Source organism: Canis aureus, chromosome 13, assembly GCF_053574225.1.
Source record: "Canis aureus isolate CA01 chromosome 13, VMU_Caureus_v.1.0, whole genome shotgun sequence".
Classification (NCBI taxonomy): Eukaryota; Metazoa; Chordata; class Mammalia; order Carnivora; family Canidae; genus Canis; species Canis aureus.
This window is the reverse complement of record NC_135623.1, coordinates 42,459,047-42,477,807: the sequence shown is the minus strand read 5'-3', so window position 1 is coordinate 42,477,807 and position 18,761 is coordinate 42,459,047. Positions and strand designations below refer to the sequence as shown.

General features: G+C 45.4%; 2 long non-coding RNA genes across 5 annotated transcripts in view; one reads left to right on the top strand and one right to left on the bottom strand.

The window, feature by feature from the left end:
- The window catches only part of LOC144282360 (uncharacterized), an 80,884-nt gene that overhangs the window by 52,231 nt on the left and 9,892 nt on the right, over positions 1–18,761 (bottom strand). Inside the window, exons 2-4 of one of the 2 annotated variants that reach the window (XR_013350779.1) lie at positions 18,119–18,378; positions 16,891–17,016; positions 11,234–14,559 (exon numbers count right to left, since the gene is read on the bottom strand). This is a non-coding gene — a long non-coding RNA (uncharacterized LOC144282360). Of the gene's footprint in view, positions 1–46; positions 14,560–16,890; positions 17,017–18,118; positions 18,379–18,761 lie in introns of those variants that run through there. The other variant, XR_013350778.1, reaches the window with a different exon arrangement.
- LOC144282358 (uncharacterized) lies at positions 207–18,666 on the top strand. 3 transcript variants are annotated; one of them, XR_013350775.1, is made up of 6 exons: positions 207–502; positions 934–1,039; positions 15,331–15,396; positions 15,495–15,608; positions 16,078–16,227; positions 18,162–18,663. It is a non-coding gene; the product is annotated as an uncharacterized LOC144282358 (long non-coding RNA). The 3 variants fall into 3 exon arrangements; XR_013350774.1 differs by having other exon boundaries at positions 18,137–18,661; XR_013350776.1 differs by lacking the exon at positions 15,495–15,608 and having other exon boundaries at positions 18,137–18,666.

Genomic DNA, 18,761 nt, shown 5'->3' with positions numbered 1-18,761 from the left:
ATAAATAATAAATCCTTGATATAATGTGATGAAAATGGAATCTTACCTCTACAGTCTTTCTCCCCAAAACATATAACCAAGTACAACCATGAGAAAAACATCAGACAAATTTCAGCTGAGAAACATTCTATATAATACCTGACCTGTACTCCTCAGAATTGTTGAGGTCACCAAGAACATTATGACAGGGGCACCTGGGTAGCTCAGTTTGTTAAGGAACCGACTTGATTTTGCTCAGATCATGATCTCAGGGGTTGTAAGACTGAGCCATGCATCAGGCTCCATGCTCAGCAAGGCAGTGAATGGTTAAGATGTTCTCTCTCCCTCTCCCCCTGCCCCTCCCCACATTCCCTCTCTCAAAATGAATAAATAAAATCTTTTCAAAGGGGGAAGGGAGAAGAACATTATCACAGCCAAGAGGAGAACTAAATGTATGTACTCTGGTACCCTAGATGGGATCCTGGATGGGACACTGGGCTAAAACTAAAGAAATCTGAATAAGGTATGGTTTCATTCATATAATGTGTCCATATTGGCTCATTTGTCATGACAAATGTTCCACACTAACATAAGATGTTAGTAATAGGGGATATTGGGTGCAGAGGTGGGAGGGTGTGGGGACTTCCTGTAAGATCTTTGGGATTTCACTGTAAATCTACAATTGTTCTAGAAAATATAGCTTATTTAAAAAAAATAAGAAGGGCTATGAAGTAAGAAGGGTGGGAAGGGCTACTATAGATGGGATAGTCAGAGAAAATCTCTGAGGACGTGATGCTGATACCAAAGCATCAAGTTAATAGAGCAATATTTCTGAAGATGCTTATCCTTGATTTACCTCTGACTTGGTTCTCCATTGCACTCTTTAGGCTGCTTGGGAGCATACAATTTGATTTGCTGGAAAAACTAGAATGATAATACTTCTGACTTTTTCAGGCATGCACTTGGCACTACTCTACAAGTCTTAACACTATTCACTCATCATCGCAACAAGCTGTACCAGATTAACGCCCCTGCAGATAAGAAAGTGCAATGCAGAGAGGTTCGGTGATACCCACTAAGTCACACACTATTAGACGTGGGAGTGGGCAGTGGCTGGGCTCCAGACTTCTTCAGGCTCTAGAGGAGAACCTGTTGCCTCCTTTTTGGAGGAGAAATCTTTGATAGGTATATGCTAAACTAAGAGAATGTTTAGAGGAAAAGGAGAAATTAGAATTGGGAAAATAAATGATTCTAAGCTTTCCGTGTAAATGGGTTCAGTGACTAAGTGGAAATTGACAATTGTGCTGGTTCCTTGAGAAATTGTCTTCTGGTATATCTCTATTTCAGGATTCACTTTTGTTATGGAATTGTTTCTTGGACCACTTAGGAGACGATACTTAGGATAAGATTGTTAATAAAGCAGATGTTTTACACGCACGCACATAACACACAAACCCCAAATGCTTAAGTAAGCTGACAATGGTAAGAGTTGGGAGAAGGGCATTTCAGGCAGAAGGAACAGCAAATCAAGGGCCTGAAGGAGTTCCAGGGAGAGAAAATGTTCACGAGGCTGAAGCAAAGCAAGTGAAAGGAAAACAGCAGGTCCTGAGGGTGGGCAGATAGCAGGACTGATGGAGCCTGGCCTGCAGACCGTAGCAAGGAGTGTGTCACCTCCTCAGGTCCACTTCTGGGTTTGGCAGCATGAGAATACAAGTAATATAATTGTATTAGTCTCCTATTGCTGCTCTGATGAATTACTACAAATTCAGTGGCGTGAAATAAGATCAATGGATCATCTTAGAGTTCTATGGTGAGAAGCGTGACACGAATCTCACTGTGCTAAAATCAAGGTGTCACGGGGCTGTGATCCTTCTTCTAACTCTAGAGGAGAACCTGTTGCCTTGCCTTTTCCAGCTTCTAGAGGCTGCTGGCATTCAGGGGCTTATGGCCCCTTCGTCCATCTTCAAATCAAGCAGTCCTGGCCCTCTACCCTCTGCTACCAGCATCTCACCTCCTTCTTTGACTCTGCCTCTCCTGCAGAGTCTGCCTCTCTACTTTCATTTACAAGAACCCTGGTGACTACATTGGGCCAAACCAGACAATCCAGGAGACTCTCCCCATCTCAAGACCCTTCCTTCAATCACCTCTGCAGAGTCCCTTTGCCATGTAAGGTAGCATTCACAAATTGTAAAAATTAGGATGGAACCTATTCAGGGGCCACTATTCAGCCTATAATAACAATAATAGCAACAACAGGACTATAGACATCAGATTGCTGACTTTCTGCTGACAAAATGCCCCAATTTTGCCAAGTTGGGCATTTTAAAAAAATCACCATATACCAATTACATTGGAAAGTCATCCACAGGTTTTAAACAGAGGAAAGGCATGAGGATGGGCACCACTTGCTATGGAGTCTCCTCTGTGAGGATGCTAGTCTCCCTGAGATGCTGGCCCGGCACACTTGGGCAGAGCACAACTGCATCATGATAAGCAGTCATCCTGGATATAACCTAATTTACATTCTAAAAATTAAAAAAAAAAAAAACCTTATTATCGAAATCTCAAGCAAATACAAAAGTAGAAAATATAATAAAGTTCCCCAATCCCATAACCCAGTTCCAACAATGATCAATACATATCACCTACGTTTCCAGCAGCCTCCCTCTCCCACTGGATTATTTGAAGCAAATCGCAGGCATCATCATTTGATCATAAGCCAGAAAATGTTACCTTGGATATTGCAGAGAAAGTTGTGGGAAGAGGTAATGGGAATGCAAAAGTAGAGGGCAGAGTGGAAGTGGACCAGTCAGATAGTCTGGGGTGGGACAGCAGATATGGAAGAAAAAGATGTGGACACATTGGGCCCATATAGTGGCGGCAGAGCTAACAGTGATGCCAGTGATCACCAAATTCTGTTTCCTCTTCTTCCTAGACGTGCAGTGCAGCAAGACTACATTTCCCAGACTCCCTTGCAGTTAAGTGGGGCCATATGACTGAGTCCAGGCAGATGGGGTTTAGTCAGATAGTATCTGCACCCCCTCTCTCCCTCCCTCAGACCTGAAACCTCCCACACAGCCTTCCCCAGCCCTCTTCTCCAGGCTGAGAAGAAATTTGACAAGTGACACATGAAAGACCCTCCGTAAAGGGCAAGGGCAGCTAGAGAAAACTTGAGAGGAAATAGAATCTCTCCTGTTTCATTCACTTCAGTAATCTGAATGACCCCAACAGGTTGTGTGTGAGTAGGAAATTCGGTGACTCTGCTGAGTCTACAGAGGAAGGAAGATCTGTCCTACCATCAGGTTCTCCTGTTATGTTAGTGATTGTTTTGTTTAGTCTTTCTCAAGGACCATGTTGAGTGAGCCAAATTTCGCTTACAGCCTTCTCCCTTCGGGATCTGGCAGAGGCTGCCCGGTGTTTTGTCAGACTAGGCAAGTGTGATAGAGCCACTTCCAGTTTGAAACGTTTGAGAGAAACATATCGTATTTACAAGATCTCTGGATTAGTGAAAATCAATGTGAGCACACGACTTCAGTCAGTTGCTGCTGGAACCAACGTGAGGTGGTTTGTTGAGGGGAGCAAACCTCTGAAAGTCTGCTTTTATACTTTCCAGCCACTACCCACCCCCCCTCAAAAAAGGCTCCAAACCCCAGCTATCCTAAAGGGAGTTAAGACTTCCTGAAGCAGCAAAGAATTGAGTGTTAGCTCCTTGACCAGGTTTGGATTACCTCCGAAGGCAACTGGGCCATCGTACGTGGCATATATTTTTAGAGTTAGACGGGGAGAAGGGGCGGGCCGCTGTAGGCTGTGCTGCGGCTGGGTGTGGTGGGAAGTCACCCTCCCTCTTTGGGGACAAAGTGTCCCACCCTAAGCCGGATAGTGACATATCATAGCTCAGCCTCCCAATTTCACCCACTGGCCTCTGTTTCCCATATAATCCAAGGTCAGAGAGACCCAAACCAACAGAGGTGACTCCACAGCCTCACAGGAAGCTAAAGCTGTGAGAAGAAGGATGTGCCACCCCGTGCACCTCCCCAAGGAGCTGTCTGTGCACTGGGCCAGGGCTGCTTCCGGGCCAGCATCCAGGTCTGCTGCTGAGGGCCAGGTGGTGTTGGAGTTGGCCTACTACCCCTCCTCCATCACATTTTCCAGGAAGGGGTGGGTAGGGACGGGTGGTAGGTGGGGACATTGTCGGCAATGAATGTTGGTGTTTTTGAGTGGGAGCCAAAGCATTGTGTGTTTCAGGGGGTCTGGCAGACTGCCTCCACCTAGGGAGACACACATGACAAGACCGTCACCTCGGCCTATCGCAGAGTCGTGTGAACTTCGCAGGGTAGGGTGGACTCAGGGGTGAGTTCCACCAGGAGGGCCAAGGCTTTCTTCCCCCACCATCAATCTCCTAGCAACTGAAGCAAAGGGGCAGAACGATGAGCTTGATGAAGGGGGGGGGCGGTATAGTACCAGTCTTGTCAATCAGTTCCAGGGGTTAGATGTGGACAGACAGTTCTCTTCTATTGTCTAGTACTTGAGTCTGGATCTTAGCTGAGGCAAGTGGGCATTAACAATGGTGTTCCAAGGGCACCTAGGTGGCTCAGAGGTTGAGTGTCTGCCTTTGGCTCAGGTCATGATCCCGGGGTCCTGGGATCGAGTCCCACATCAGGTGCCTTGTGGGGAGCCTACTTCTCCCTCTGCCTGTGTCTCTGCCTCTCTCTCTGTGTCTCTCTCATGAATTATATATCTATATATATCTATATATATCTATATATAGATATTTTTTTTTTTTTTTGTTAACTAACAATGGTCCAGCTCGTAGCCATGAGAGCACAATCAGGCTGTGGTACGTTCCTGTTTATCAAACCCCTTCCCCACTATGCTTATGCTCCCTCCTCACAGAGCCTTCAGTGGCCTGAGGATAACCCAGGAGAACAGAAGCAGGAGGAGAATGTCTAAGTCCAGAATGGCCAGCTTCTAACAGCTCTCTAGGAACTTTTCTACCAGAAGCGGGTCCTGCCGGCATCGTCTTCTTCAGGAGCTGGGTTACGGTGGGATTGGCCTGAGCGGCCCCTTTTACATTCCCTCTGATCACAGCTTGTTTGCATTTGGAAGCTTCAAGGCCGTGGCTGCGGCCCACCTGGTGTACATCACAGGGGCAACTACTGCCACCAGACCTAGCATTTGTTACAAATTTGAGGCTTGTGGTATTTGAAGCTGCACAATCATTTGGGAGACTGAATATTCACGGGAGGGTTGTGGAGAGGGAGGCTGATGGGGTAGTGCGAGCCCCAGAGGAGACCATCCCGCTGGCTCTAAACTCGCAACCTGAGCATAGCCTGTAACCCTATCAGTTCAGAATTCCAGAGGCCTTCCCAGGTTACCAGATGGAGCAAATAAAAATACAGGCCCATCCCAGCCAATTTGAATTACAAATAAGGAATGAACACTTTTGTTTTTCATACAATTACGTCCCAAAGATCGCATGGGATATACTTGTGTTTAAAATATATTTGTTCTTTATCTGAAATTCAAATTTGACAGGGCACCCTGTATTTTCCCTGACAAGTCTAACCCAGGTACAGGGTGCCTCCAGAAGCTTCTCCGAAAGACAGAAGTGAAAGGAAACTCTGTGAATGCCGGCTTATTTGATAATTAGCCTTTCAACCAGTTGAGAGGCTGTTGTGGACCTCCAGCAGGATTTACTGATGTTAAGAACGAAGGACTTAATGCAGAGAACCCTGAAAGGCCAGTTGTCACCGACCCAGCCAGAGGGACTCTTTGGCCAGAAAAGAAGTGTTGGTCCTTTTAGAAAAATGAAACCTTGAGGCCTTTTAGCTTTATCTCAGTGGCTAGCAGATGCCTCAGCCCTGAGCTGCCTCAGCCCACACCCCGGGCCAGCTGGGCTCAACTACTCTCTTTCCTTACCCCCGCCCTCAGGCTGTGAGGGGGCAGGCCCCAGCTACTCCCCTTGGGTGCCTCTCCTCTCTGCTCCATGGACCGTCTTCTCCTGAGCCTGGTCACCTGAGAATCTGGGCCACAACTTGGTGGGAAAGGCAACTTCCGTTTTGCACTGAGTTGAAAATCACACACCGTAAAACTCACCACGTTAAAGGGGATGATTCTGCGGCTTTTAGTACAATCCAGCTCCGAACCCTTCCATGGCCCCAAGGAAAACCCCAGAGAAGCCTTCCCGGGCAACTTACTCTTGCTTTCTTCAAAACACAGAGGCTTCCTGGCTGGAGGCTGGAGTGAGGGAACAAGAGGAAGGAGGCGCTTTGCTCTCCCAGCCCAATCTCTGGCTTTTAATTGGTTTGTAAAATGGAAGGTCTCACAATTAGCAGGCCCCAGGACAGGTGCGAGAGCCAAGTGGGGCCCTGGGTGACGGGAGAGGGTGCGACCTGGGTGCAGGCTTGGGCGGGAGGGCGTCGGAGAGGCCGCCAGGCTGTGAAACAATGTGCAGGGGGCCGTCGGCCCCAAAGGGTGTACACCAGCTCCCAGACCACATTCTTGGGGGACAGAGTAAGGAAAGGAGCAGGACTGGGCCTGGGCTTCCGGGTTCAGCGGGAGCAAATGACTCACTTCGGGGAGGTGCCCGGCCTTCCCTTGGACCCTCAATACTTTGAGGTTTCCTGATTTACAGGAGTTAGTTCCTTCTCGAAGGAACCCTCAGCCCTCTCCACTCCAGAGGGACCAACCCTCCTTCTTAGATAGAAAATCTGGTGCAACTGCATTTTTCGAGGCAACTGCTACTTCCTGCAGTGACTTGCAGCAGCTTTATCCCGCTGGTTCCAGCTTCCTTTATTCTTTCGCTGCCAACAGGGGTCCCCCGCTTAGCCCATCAGAAGCTTCCTCGCCTGGAACAGAGTCGCAAGGGGAGCCCTTCGTTCAGGCCTTGGGCTCATGCCTCTTTTGGGAAAGGATACAAGAAAAAGAACCAACCAGGAGGACGATCTTCTGAGACAGCTCGAGCTACCAGGGTGCATAGAACCGAACAGTCATCCACTTACCAAACCTGCCTTGATGGCGTGTTTGCACCCAGCACCGCTCCGAACGCCTCACTGATGTTTGCTCATTGAAGTTCGGAAGTCCTGTGATTAGGAAAATGAGCTTGCTTCAGGGTGGGGTGTCCTCGTGGGGTTGGCCTTACGTCCAGGCCTTAACCAACACCCCAGCCATCATGAGGAGTTCAAATCCCTCCGTTCCCATATGCAGTATTCGCAGGACCCAGAGAAATTGCAGGAGGGACCCCTGGGTGGCTCAGCGGTTGAGCATCTACCTTTGGCTCAGGGCGTGATCCCAGGGCCCTGGGATCGAGTCCACATCAGGCTCCCCTCAGGGAGTCTGCTTCTCCCTCTGCCCATGTCTCTGCCTCTCTCTGTGTGTCTCTCATGAATAAATAAATTTTAAAAAAAGAAGTTCCAGGAATGACAGCAGAAAGTGGAAGAACAAATAGGTCTAACCTTCTGTGCACGGAGTCCGTCCCACAAATATCTTTATCTCCCTCTCCCTTGCTTCTTGGGCCACAGTATTGAAACAGCTGCCCACTGTGTCCAGCCTATGGACACTGTGCTCAGGTATCATGGAAGTAACAATATTCGAGTAGATGCCCTAGATGACAGAACTGGGAGAAATCTCTTTGGCCCAAGTGGAAGGTAACCAATCATTCGTCCTGGGTTTGGGGGATGAGAGGTGTAATTATATTTTTCCTAATAAAGATAACTTATTAAATCTAAGACAATACAAGTTGATTTTACACCATTTTGCAAATTCTTTCATACAAACACATTCCATACATTAGGAAAAAGTCTTTATTGTGCCATAGTGGGGATCGGGAAATACAATCCCTGTGTTTTTCCTTCCAGACTGTATTTAAATTGAATCATGATCTCTCTCTCAATTACAACTCCATCTGAAATTTGTCTCACTTTCAAATGTACTCTTGAATGCTGCATACTCTCACCTTGTTTCCTACCTTGGACGAGGGTGTAGATGCTGTGTGTGTGCATGTGTATGTGTGTATGAGAGAGAGAGAGAAAGAGAGAAGGATTGAGACCGAAGTCTTTCAAGGAAGGGTTAAAGAGTCTCGTGCAAATTAGCTTCCTCTCCCATGGCGGGCACTGAGAATCACAGTGCTTAGAAGTGGGATAATGAGGGAGTTGCTGCTTGTGATATCCCTTCCCTGGTGAAGCTTCAGGAAAGGTGAAGAGACTAATTGGCTGGTCTGGCAAATGATTCAAGATGAGTCCAAAAGGAGGGGCTGGCTGCTGGTAGGAAGTGAATGGAAATTCACCTGCATGCTGGCCTTTCCGTGGTGGGTGCCTAGATGTAAAAAACAGAGAGAGCAAAGGCCCTTCTCTCCATCACCTGCCAAGAGGAAAGCAGAGAGGATCTGTCATTGCCTCCAGGGAACAGCCGTTGCCATCATTTCAAGGTCACCTGAGGAGTGTGCCTTCATTGCAAACCCGTTAGCATGAGCTTCATGGCTTCAGGGAGCATCCAAACAGCACAACTAGGGAAGGGCCGTGAGGGAGCAAAGGAGATGGAAATAATTGGTTGAAAATACTGGATGTGGGCACCCTCTAATCTGGGAGGACCGACGGTATTTGAGCAGGTCGTGCACTGCAGAATGCTAGGGGATACCACTGACGTAGACCCAACATTCCCTGAGGCTGACCCCGCACCTCCACTCCATCACCACCACCACAGCTGCAGCTCACAGCCCACACAATTCCTACTCTTGACTTTTGACTTTTTGGAAACCGAGCCTCCCATTCAACTTCATTCTAAGCAAGAAGCATCACAGTGGCAATTACTGCTGCCCTGCATCCTCATTTCCTCAAAGGATTTGTAGTGCATGTTTTTCCCACATACTCACCTCAAGTATAGAAACCTCACAGATTCAAATTAACTTGGAGAGGGTGTAGCAAATAAGGAGAAAGGCAAGATAAGTTGGTAAAAAAAAAATTCCGAATTCTTATGATGACACGAAAAATCTTTATGCTCGAATACATAGAGGGAATCAGTTAGGAGAGGGCTATAATTCTTTTTAAAAGAACACCTCAAAATAACTGTTATGATACTGTGAATTTACTAGCTTGCTCAACAAGAAGTCCCGTGGTAGGACAGAAACAAAGTTAGTTAATTCAATGCTTCAACAATGTCTAGAAAGATTTAAGTTTTTTACAACTATCCTATGCCATTCTCACTTAGAAGGTCAGCTTTGACCCTCTGGTTACCTTACCTCATGGTCACAAGATGGCAGCCATGGTTCCAGACATTCCACATAAATCCCACAACATTCTTTGGACAAACAGCCATTTCGTGTGTGTGTGGGGGGGGGTGTGAGTGTGTAAGGATGTGTGTTTTATCAGAGAGGAAATGCTTAGTCAGAAGCACTCCATCTTAGAATACTAGTTAAGCGGCTAGAACGGAAAGTCTCAAAAATACGATGGTTTAAACAGGAAAGCTTGTTTATCTCTCATGTGCCAATCCCCACGTAACTAAGTCTATCTTGTTACCGTGCCATGCCCTGGAGTTGCGCGTTTGCTTCAAGCTGGATCACAAATATCAACTGCCAGTTTGAAGAAAGTGGAAAAGAGACACCGTGAACGACAATAGCAATCACCTTATTTAAAACGTGCTCCGGAAATTAGACTCAACACTTTTTCTCACAGCTCGTGGACCAACACCGTCACATGGCCCCACCTTGCAGTAGGGGAGCCTGAGAAGTACAGTAGTTGGGCATCTGCCTGGCTCACCCTGGAGGACTGCTGATACTGAAAAGGCAAAATGAACAAGGGGGGGTCATGAATATTCTCCACCACACTCCCCATGTGGACTTCTGCTCACGTCTCATTGACCGGAATTACTTCCGGTGATCAGAGCTAAAGCACTCACCGCAGGAGAAATGGTACTGCTGTCATTGGCTTTGACCAGGGTTTCTCCATCTCAGCACCACTGACATCCTGGACTGGATGACTCTCCCTTGTGGGGAGCTTGCCCTGGGTTCTATAGAATGTTCAGCAGCACCCCTGAGCTTTACCCACTGGATGTCAGTAGCACAACATGCCCCCTATTAGGACATGTCCTATTAGGACGATGCCTCCAGACACTGCCGAATCACATTGACTTGAAACTCACTGGCTCAGATCCACTGGGATCTTACCACGGAGCAGTACCAAGGATGCCTCTTACCTGAGTCATGTGTGAAAGACATGGACACAGAATCAGAGCCATTCCCATTGGAGCAATGGGCTGGAAATAGCAACCCACAGCATCTACTATTGTTAATAACACAGCAAATGTCAAACAACATGCAAACAAATGAAGGTCCTGTTAGATCATCTTTAATGAAACTAGTTATTCCACCTATATCTGTCCCGAGAGCATACCTGGTGCCCAAGCGTTCCAAGCACGTTCTTGGCTCTGGAAATACAGTAGTATGAAAGTACAAAAATCCCTGCTGGCAAATTGAATTTAAATTTTTAAAAAATGGAAAAAATGCAAATTACTCTAAGAAAAACCAAACCACACCAAAATCCCTGCCTTTACAGATCTTGAATTTTAGCACATAGCTACCTAACAGTTCAGAGTTAGCCATAGAGGCAGAGTTACCTTTAGAGGGTAGTATCAGAATCAAACTTTCCTGCACCCAGATTCTGGTTCTACCACTTATTAGGTATGTGACCCTGGGCAAGTTACTTTCGACTTTTTTTTCTTCTCTATTTTTCATCGTTCTCATCTCTTAAGTGAAGAGAATAATAATACTACCCACCTCTTAGCCCAGCACCTAACAGCTAATACTCTAAACAAGTATTAGCTGTGTTCTAGCAAATGAGCCCTGGACTAGGAGTCAGGAGTTTTTCATTCAGCAAATGTTTGTTGAGCATCTACTAGGTGCCAAACTCTGTTCTAGATACTGGGCATTCAGAGAGTCAGATAGCTGAAACATATCCTCTGTCCTTAAAGGGCCTTCCAGGTTCAATACTTAGTGGGGGTGTCCCTAGGGTGTGTGAGGGAGGGGGGTGAGAGGATGAACAGAACTTGGGTGTAGGTCCTGGTTTAATCTGGCAGTTTTCTTTCTAGCACCTGGATCAATGCCTGGCACATGGAAGGTATTCAACAAAATATTTGTTAAATGAAGAAATGAATGAATGTCTCTATATAGTGGGAACCAAAATCCTGACTCTCAGAAATGTTTTGTAAGCTTAGAAAGTCCTGTGTAAAAAAAAAAAAAAAAAAAAAAAAAAAAAAAAGAAAGTCCTGTGTAAATATCAGTGAAGTCAGAAACCTTGATAGTCATTGACCATTATCAAAATAAGTTATTTATATGCAAACTGAAAATATCAAAACTTTTTCAAGTACTTGGAAGCCATCTGACTTTTTAAATAGATTGAAAAATCTTCCTTATATTATTTCCCTAGTAAACTCTTTCCCACAGTAACTGGAAAAGTAACCTTTAAACCAGCTCGTATCTAAATCATGGCAAACATGGACAAAATCCAAATGAACAGGATTTCACTACATAATTTACTCGGATTTAAAATGGCTTAAAAGTTATCATGTTAAATTCATTGACTTCATCCATAAAAATACATCCAAATGGGCTTAGAACTTGTTTTGGCTGGAGAGGTGGAAACGGGGAGTAATAACAAATGACACTCTACAAATTCTAAAAATTATTAGTGACAAAATTGGGTCTGTTCTTCCAATTCTCTTGTAATTATTTTACTCTGATTTTTGTTTATTTTTTTTCTTTAGAGAGTCAAGCTGTTTCCACTTAGATTACCTCTAAGTCTTCAAATGTAGCTACATTTAATATAAATCAGGGGGCAATTGTGAAGTTTGAGTAAACACAGAGGACCAAATTACTGTCATGCTGGGGGTGGGTGGAAGGCTGTGGGGACTGTTATCACATGCCTCATTTCTCTAAAATATTTTATTTCAATCTAGACATTCAAAAGGTAAAGTGTTGAATGCCTGGGGGCAGAGATGGAAAAAGTGAAGGTAAGTTTTACAGAGAACTAAAGTTGGCAGGAAATTGCACGATGAGATTCAGCTTGAAAATACACATTTATTTACCAAGAAGGAAACTATGAAAAGATCAAAGTACCCATTCCCCCTTGCACATTCCCCCAATTGATTCTGGGTATGACATGCAAGATTCGGGTAACCACTACCCCATACGCTATATTAAAACTTGGGGCACTTTAAATTTTCCCCTTGCTACTTTGCTTGAAATATGGGTCACTGCCCCAAGGTGCATGGTGGTACTCAGCTTACAGCTTTAGCCAATGAGGTAGGCTTTTGCATGCATGGGTAACTGCATTTCTTTTTATACCCTATAATCCATTTATATATGTTTTTTCCATTAAAAGGATGTCTTGAAATAAGAAGCATAAGTCATAATCATTCAAAGCATTTTTACATATTCAAGACAAAGAAAAAGCTAGAACAAGAGTTGAGAACCTAAAATAAGTGGGTCTAATGGAGGTCTTTTCTCATTAAGACAGCTGTTACTATTGTCTGTTGGCCTCAAAGATGGAGTGAGGAATCCATTGTGAATCTTTTTTAGGGACAAAAGTCTTTTTTTTCTTTTTAAGATTTTTATTTGTTAATTTGACAGTGAGAGAGAGCACAAGCAAAGGAGAGAGGCAGGGAGAGGCAGAGGGAGAAGCAGGCTCCCCACTTAGTAGGGAGCCCAAAGAAGGGCTCAATCCTAGGACCCCGGGATCATGACCTGAGCCAAAGGCAGATGCTTAACTGACTAAGCCCCCCAGGAGCTCTTTACAAAGTCTTGTAAAGAATTCTTTGCCATCAGAGCTTAGTGTACCTAAGAGGCACCTTTGGGAAATCAGCCCAACCCACAGCCCACCCTCTGTGGCTACAGCTTCTTCTTGGGTGGCTTCTTCATGACTCCAGCTCTTCTTGGTCTTCAGTGACACCTCTTTCCCCCATGGCCTCAGATCTCAGGATGGTATTGGATTCTTGCTGTTGTTGATCTCTTGATTCTTCTCCATCCCTTTTTTATACCCTTAACAGTGCCCATACCTCCATGGGTAAAACCATTACAGAAAGTCTATACATGTGCCACTTGTTTCCCCGACAACCACACTCCTTGTAGTATTTCCTGTGGCTAAAAAAAGCACCACAAAGTGGGAGGCTTTAAAAAATGTACTCTGGAAATCAGAAGTCCAAAATGACTTCACCTTGGCTAAAGCCAAGGTGTCAGCTGGGCTTCATTCTCCTGGAGGCTCTTGAGGAGAATTTTCCAGCTTCTAGATGGAGCCACATTCCTTGGTCCCTAGCCCCTTCCTCACTCTTCAAAGCCAGCAGTGTAGCATCTTCAAACCTCTCTTCCTTTGACCTCTGCTTCTGTCACCATCTTGGCTTCTCTGACTCTCTCTCCTGACTCCCTCTTTCCCATATAAGGTCCCCTAAGTGTAGCTTGGAGATCAAAGCTTGGGTACCCAAATAATCCAGGATAATCTCTCCATCTCAAGGTCCTTCATTTATGGAATCCCTTTGTCATGCAATGTACTCACAGATCCAGGGATGGGGACATGGACTTGGGTGTCTTTGAAGGCGTTTAGAAGACATGTCTGTCTACCATATCTTCCTTCAGAAAGGCAAAGGATTCTTCTGTTTCCTTTCCAAACATGCTGCTCTCCCCACACACTGTTTTACCCACCTCCTTCATAGCATTCCATCGAATTTCATCTGCCCCATTTCCCACTCTATCTCAACCCTGACAGGTCGGACAGGATGAGGAATTAACTAGCACCAAGACTTCCGTGGTGATGATGGATTTTTGTGTTGCTTCTCTCACTTTGTGTTTACATTTTAACCAGATCTCTACTCCCTCAAAGAAAGGAATGATCATGGGGTTTCCAGTTATCCAGTGAAAAGATTAGACAATTGGTATTTCAGAGCTCATTTGACTGTCCTTCAAAGCGCAATACAAGGGGTGGTCTTGCCTGGAGATTATGAATTTTGGGAGGAACAAGATCTTATTATATAGTTAGTAGTTAAGTTTGGGTGCTGGCTTGTTATTGCACAGTCAGCTTGGGCTCTGGATTCAAATCCTACCAGAGTTAAAATCCACTTGCTGTCATTTATTACCATTGTGATCTTGCACACATTACTTAACCTCTCCATATTAGTTAGAGAACAGGCTAAGGTGCTGTAACAAAAACACTCCAAAATATGGTGATTTCAACAAGACAGAGGTTGATTTCGTATTCATATAATAATCTAAAGATATATTTAGGGCAGGCACGTACATTGCTTTGTCCCATAAGCACATCCAGGGACCGGGTTCCCTCTATGTTGCTCGGCTCGTCCTCATTCTGTGATCCTTGCTTTCATGGTCAAAGCCAGCTCACTACAGCCCCATCCTTGGAGCAAGGAAAAGAGGACATAGAGAGCAAGCAGTGTCCTTTGAAGGATGGGACACTAAAATTGCAGATCCCATTTCTCCTCACATACAACTGAGTCATGTGGCTGCACTGAACTACAAGGGAGTCTGAGAACCACAGCCATTCTTGGACATCCCCAGGTCCAGCCAAAATTCATCAGCTTCAATTACTTAAAGATAAAAAGAGAAGATAGAAATTAGGGAACAATTAGGAGGCTCTGCTACATCGTCTGCAGCTTAGTTTTGTCATCTACAAAATGAGAGCAGAGTTTTGATGATTAAGTGTAATACACAGAGAGGGATCTGAATTGGGTGCAGCACACAGTAAGTGCTCAATAAATGCTAGTGTATGTCACAGTACCATACGCCTCCCCCTCCCCTGCCATGTTTGGGTCCTAATATCTGCTCCAAGGTAAAGACAGACCGTGAACAATCTTAGAATGTTGGAGGCTCATTCCCCCGAGTGTTGTGGTGCTGGGTGTGGATGGATGGGCTGAAGGTGCACCATCTGGCATCCACACGGAGCCTGGCCCTGAGGTACTGAACAATGTGAGCTGTGATGAATGAATCTCTTTATGAACAAGAAGTAGGCTCAGCCTGGAGAGTAGAGTAAGGAAAGAGAGGAGCCAAAGGAAAAATGAGGAGAAGGACAGGAATACAATGGAGGGAAAGCAGGGGCGCCAGCACTTTTGTGTGAATTTGAAAAAAAGATTCCCCTTCTTCAAGACATGTTACTGCCGTCTGCCTCAACGTCATCGTAATATACAAATCTACGCTATGATATGAATGACAGTCCCTAGAGTTGTTCAGCCATAACCTAGAAAAGCCATATAAAGGCCGAGGGATGGGAGGATAATAGGAAATAAGAAAGAAGTGTGAGAACGGAGATTAGAAATAAAAGTGGTATTATGAACTGAATTGTATTTTCCCCAAATTCATAGGTTGAAGTCCTAATACCCAATGTGACTGCATTTTTGAGAAAAGGCCTGTAAAGGAAATAATTAAGGGTAAATGAAATCAAAAGAGTAGGGCTCTAATCTAATATGACACGTGACCATATAAGAAGAGAAAGAAACAGCAAAGCTCTTTCTCTGCGTGTGCACAGAAAACCATGTGAGGATACAGCAAGAAGGTAACCATCGACAAGCCAAGAGATGGGCCTCACCAGAAACAAACCCTGCAGATACACCTTGATCTTGAACATCTAGCCTCCAACCCTGTAAGAAAATGTCTATTGTTTAAGTCACCTCGTCTTTTGTAGGATAGCCCTAGCCGACTAATGCAGTGAGGAAGAGAGGAAAGGTTCATCACGAGAGAGGGCAGAGATTAGGGGAGAGGAGCAGCAGGAGAGAGAAGGGGTTCGGTTCTTCAGCAGGAAGTTGCACTGACCCTGATGTAATCTGGTGGCTTGGTCCTTTATAAGTGAGGCACTTGGTCCTTTATAAGTGAGGCACTGCTGCCACCTGGTGGCAATGTACTCAATCCGGTTATTCATTCAACAAACCTCTCTCGAGCACCTGCTCTGGGCAAGGAAGGGTGCTAAGCAGAGGGAATAATATTAGTAAGCGTTGATTAACACCTACTATGTGTTGAGCTCTGTCCTACGTGCTTTACATAGGATGAAATCATTTAAAAAATGATTAAAGCTTCACCACAACCTATAGCAATATGATTATTCTATTTTACAGAGAGGGAAACTGAGGATACTGAGAAATTCAGTAAGTTGACCAAGAACCTACAGCTCATACGTGAGAAAGTGAGAGCTTGAACCAGGAATTCTGGCTCCAGAACCCTTTACAGACGTGTTTCCCGCCCTTACAGTTTCTTCCGAATAAGAGGTAAATAACCAGTTTAGGGGAGTTGTGTAAAATACTAATACTTTGAAATGACAGCATACTGCTTTATTTATTTATTTTTTTATGGATTCTGTTTTTGAATTACAATCAAGAACACTCCACTTTAGCTAAAAGAGACCACACTCAACTGACTCATAGTTAGGGCATGGGTTAGTCACAGGCCCAGACCGGAAGGGTTTTAAAAAATACAAAGCCCACATTCCACAGGAGCTACTTCAGCAAGAGAGAGAGGGATGGATGGAGAAATAAGTGGAAGAGGCGAAGCAGGAGAGAGGAGGGAGAAAGAAACTATAGCGCTGTGCTATCTAGTACAGTGGCCACTAGTTCTTGTTTAAATTTTCATTTTAACTAATTAAAGGACATTAAATTAAGAATTCAATTCCTTGGGGTGCTTAGGTGGTTCAGCCGGTTGGGCATCCGACTCTTGATTTTTGACTCACATCATAATAGGGTCCTAGGATCGAGCCCTGTGTCAGGCTCCACACTCAGCAGGGAGTCTGCTTGAGATCTCTCCCTCTTCCTCTGCCCGCCCCCAGATACATAAATAAATCTTTAAAAATTTAATTCCTCAATTGCGCTAGCCATCAGTTCATCCCAAGTGCTCAGCAGCCACTGCGGCTAGCACTACCACAGTGGACTACTTACAGAACATCCTCATCATGACAGAGCATTCCATCTGTCCTGCTGCAGATCCTTTATTCTAGAGAATGGGGTCTTCTCCGTGGCTGATTCGGGCATAGGTCACCCAGAATCCACCTTGCAGCTGGCAGTCTGCAGGTCAGTGACAAAGCAGAAGAGCAAACATACAGTAATTCCACAGCAAAGCAGATGGTGCCCCTCTTTCCCTCTGATCTGTCCTGGGGCAGGCTGAGAGGGAAGATGTTGAACCTAAGTGGGACTTGGCTCTTTTTTTAGGTGAGGTGATGGGAAGCAAAGAGGGGTCTTCTTCCTCTCTTCCGCTGGGTCCTGGAGTGGGTCGTAGGGTGCCGTTGCACATACATAACTTCCCACCATCTCCTACTGGGGTGTCCTCTTGGCTGGTGGTTAGATAACCAAGGAAAACTTCACCTCCCAGTTTCCATTTTACTCGGGGGCTTTGCCCTTAGCCTATGCTCCATTCCATTGTCCAGTAGCTGCCTGTCACCACATACTGAGTCGTCTGGGCCCCTGCACTCTTGGTCCTGTCCCTAGGATCTAGGAAGATCCAAATGTGTTGGTTAATAAAAGCTCTTGTTCTATGTGACGATCATGCTTACTGGCTTTACGTGAGCCTCTGATTATCTAACATTAACCTTTCAGCTGTGATAAACTAGCAGCAGTGGGGTATTTAGACAGGCGATAGCCACCTAGGAATATTAAATTAATCTAGTTGGCTGCTAAGAAGTTAACTAAAACACACAGATCCAGAAACACAGACTGGGGTAGCACTCAAGCTTTAATGTGACTACTGCTCCACCCCACTCTGTACCATTGCGGAATTCATTCTGTCTCGTGTCTGTCCCATTCCTTCAGTCTCACTCTTCAACCCAAGTCCCTTGATTACATCTCGTACCAGCTAAGTCACTGGCCTCTATAAAAATGTCCCTGCTCTAGACTCAGGTCCTCCAAAACACTCTTCAGCTAAATTCATTCAACAAATATTTATTGAGCATCTGCTGCTTCCCAAAGGATTGTGGTCTAGTCCACACTGGTATTATGAAATAGCTGTAGGTACAGAGTAGAACATAGCTACTGGTTCATATTCCTATGGATGCCAATGATAGGAAACTCCCACTGGCATAAGCCGACAAAGGGCATTCATTAGCCAATCAAGTCCAATAGTATGGTGCAGTGTGACCCAAAGGCTCAAACAATGTCACCAGCCAACTCTCACCTTCATTCCTTTCTCCAGATCCTCAGTTTGGCTCTCTCCTCAGGGACACGGTGACAACAGAAGGCTTCCAGCAGCTCCAGACTTACAACGGAATCATGTGTGTCTCTCCATGAGCTCCCATCATGTCCCAGGATTCACTCTCATTAGCCAAACCTGGCTCGCCTGGTCACCTCTGAACTGTGGCCTGAAGGAAGGCTCTGATCTGGCTGGTCTCAGGTTATTTGGAGCACCTCTGACATCGGGGAGGGGGAGCCACAGAACTGGTGACAGAGAATGTAGACAAGAAGCCGGGGAGATTTAAAAAGCAGCAGATATCTCAGACTGAATAAAACATAGGAAGAACATGGGAAGAAACAGGTGCGTGCCCACGTCTGCAGGAAGGGTTCACAGCAGAGGGTAAACCTGAGCGGACTCTTAGAAAGAAAGGGACAGGAATCTGCTGGTCAGGCAGGAGAAGGCGTGAGAATGGGAGGGAGGGGATCCCAGTGGTAAGAATGGCCTGTGTGATCACAAAAGAGAATGACCTATGTGCCCATCTTTTTGTACCCAGCAAAGAGCCTGATTCAAAGCCAGGCTCTGCAGCTCTAGGGCCTGGTCTGAATCCCAATTCTGAAACTTACTAGCTGGTAATCTTGGCTGGTTA